The following is a 2,742-nucleotide window of genomic DNA, read 5'->3' as shown; positions in this document are numbered from 1 at the left end:
GGTTTCTGAAAGGTCTAAGATTTCATCCATCTCCACCCATTGGGGCTCTTCACCTGTAAGTGGACAGTGTTGCAGAGACTTTCTGTAGCTGGAAACAGTCCTCCCCTGGTTTCTAGTTCTCTGGCCATGAGCTTCTTGCCACTTAGCCAGGTTGGTCCTCAGGTAAGGGGCACAGAGCCCTTTCTAGGCCCATGTTCAAAGACTTTTATGTTTGTGCTCTTTGAGAAGCCAGCATGGTCATCTCCATGCTGAAATGGGACAATTCCACAGGATTTAGAAAAGCAATGATAATGAAGATAGTCCTAATTCTAGCCTGCATTTTACCTTAAAGAGCACCTCATCCATCCATGCAATCTCATGGTACATGCACAACAGGCCTAGGAGGTAGTTAGTAAATATACTCCTAAGCCCATTTCCCAGATATGGAAGCTGAGGATCAGAGAAGTTAAGGGACTTGGCCAAGGTCACAGAGTGAGTTCATGAGGGAGCAGCACAAGACCTCAGCCTTTCTAAGTCTTCCTGCTCTCCCAGGCTGCCTCTGCTGTGTGCTAAGGAAGAAATAGGGAGGTCAAAGTGACAGCCTGGGAGACCCAGCAGGTCACTGATGTCAGCCAGCCAGCTCCAATGAAGGAAGCATTGGGATAAAGAAGCCAGCTGCTCCTCTGACTCAAATGATGACCCTGGGCAAGTTATTGTCACTGTCTAGGCCTCAGGTTTCCAGTCTGGAACATGTGAGGGATGAGATGTGCTCCTGTGTAGTTTTAGGAGAATGAATGGGACCATTTATGCGCAATGACACTTAGGTGCGCTTCTGAAGTAAGTAGGCTATTTGGTCCTGCTTTCCTCTGGCTCTGGGATACCTGGGGTCATGTCTACGGTTCTCTGTTGAGGTGAATTGCATGGGATGCCAATTTACAGATGCAGTCTCGTGGAAGGGCCAACATGGGTGGAGATGCCTATTTATAGACACTAGAAGAGGAAAGCAAAGGTTCTTCATCATTCTCCATCTGGATCAAGCTGTGCCTACTGTAGCTGACAGCTGGTTAAAGACAGGGAGGTGATGGTGTTAGGGAAATGCATTTTCTAGTGGCACCTGAATATCATCTCTGGTGGGTACCTGGATATCAGTTAGGTTATACCTGAGAGACCAAGGCCTGGATCAGAAGGCGATGAAGTTTGGAGAACTTTCAGAGTGGGAGGAAGGATGGAGAGGGGAGAACATCAGAAAAGAAAAGTAATTATAATTTTAGGAATAGCCTATCCTGAGGGCAGGGACTGTCTTTTACCTTTTCTGTATCCCCAGTGCTTGGCACAGTACCTGGCATGTAGGAGGCACTTAGTAAATGTTTATTGACTGAGTGATCTTCTGGTAACCTATTTCAAGTCAAATCATGCCAATAAGCATTTATTAAGTGGCTACATGATGAAGTAGTTAGAGCACTGGAGTTGGAGAGGGGACTCATCTTCCTGAGTTCAAATCTGTCCTCAGACTCTTTTTAGCTGTGTGACCCCAGCCAAATCACTTAATCCTGTTTTCCTCAGTTTCCTTATTTGTAAATTGAACTGGAGAAGGAATGATAAATCATTCCAGTATCTTCGCTAAACCAACTCTAAATGAGGTATTGAAGAGTCAGACATGACTGAAACAACTAAACAACAACAAAAAGATGCCAGGCTCTGAGAAGTGTTGGGCATCAAGAGGAGGGCAAAATAGTCTTTACCCTCAAGGATCTGTGGGGATTAAAACTGTCTAACCTCCAATAAAAGAGACTGAGGCAGAGTCCATGGTCCTCCCTAATGAAATGGACCTCAGATCTTCCTCATGATCTGAGATGCCCCCCTCTTCTAGTGCCTTGTTTTTATAGGGTTTAATATCCAAATATGCAAAAGAGGCATGTCAAAATTGATTACTAGACTTTGCTGTTGAGGGCCAAAAATGACTTATTAGCAGGCATACCACAGACTGGGTGAAGCATGGGGCCTCTCCACTAAGTGGTTATAAGATGGTCAACTGTTCATATTGGACAAGAGAGAACGATTCAGAAATACAAAATAAGTTGGGGGACTTTCCAAAGTATCAAGGCACCCCACCCATGCTGAGTTTGGACATAGAATTTGAGTAAAACAGGATGGGGATATCTTTGTGAGCATTCTTGTGGTTGTACAAGTGAGCCTCAGAACTGGGTAAACAAGTAGTCAACATTACCTTAAAGTTTGAGGCCCACTCTAAGGACCTCTCCTTCCCTCTGTGATTTACATAGAATATCACGCTGTTCAACTCTGATTGGAATAGAGTAGAGGTGCAAATGAATTATTCCTCCCAGAACTTACATTTTACTGGGAGAGAAAACATGTAAATAACTATGCACAAGCCCGATAAGCCCCTAGCAAATGGGAGATAATATCAGATGGAGAGTCCTACCATTGAGGGAGGTGGGGAAAGTCTTCCTGCAGTGGGTAGAATCTGAGCTGACACTTGAAAGCAGCCAGCTGGCAGAGATGAGGAGGGAGGCTGCCAGTGATAAGACATGGAGTTGGAAGGGAAGATCTTAGAGTGCATGGAGGCAAGTAAATGTAAGAAGACTGGAAGGGGCACAAGTTATGAGGGGCTTTGAAGGCCAAACAGAGGATTTCATCTTTGATCCTGGAGGTAATGGGGAGCCACTGGAATTGATGGAACAGGAGTGGTGGTGGTGCTGGAGGTGCTGTTGGTAGTGACATGGTCATACCTGTGCCTCAGGA

Source organism: Trichosurus vulpecula, chromosome 6 (assembly GCF_011100635.1).
Source record: "Trichosurus vulpecula isolate mTriVul1 chromosome 6, mTriVul1.pri, whole genome shotgun sequence".
Taxonomy (NCBI): Eukaryota; Metazoa; Chordata; class Mammalia; order Diprotodontia; family Phalangeridae; genus Trichosurus; species Trichosurus vulpecula.
Note: the sequence above shows the minus strand (reverse complement) of the source record.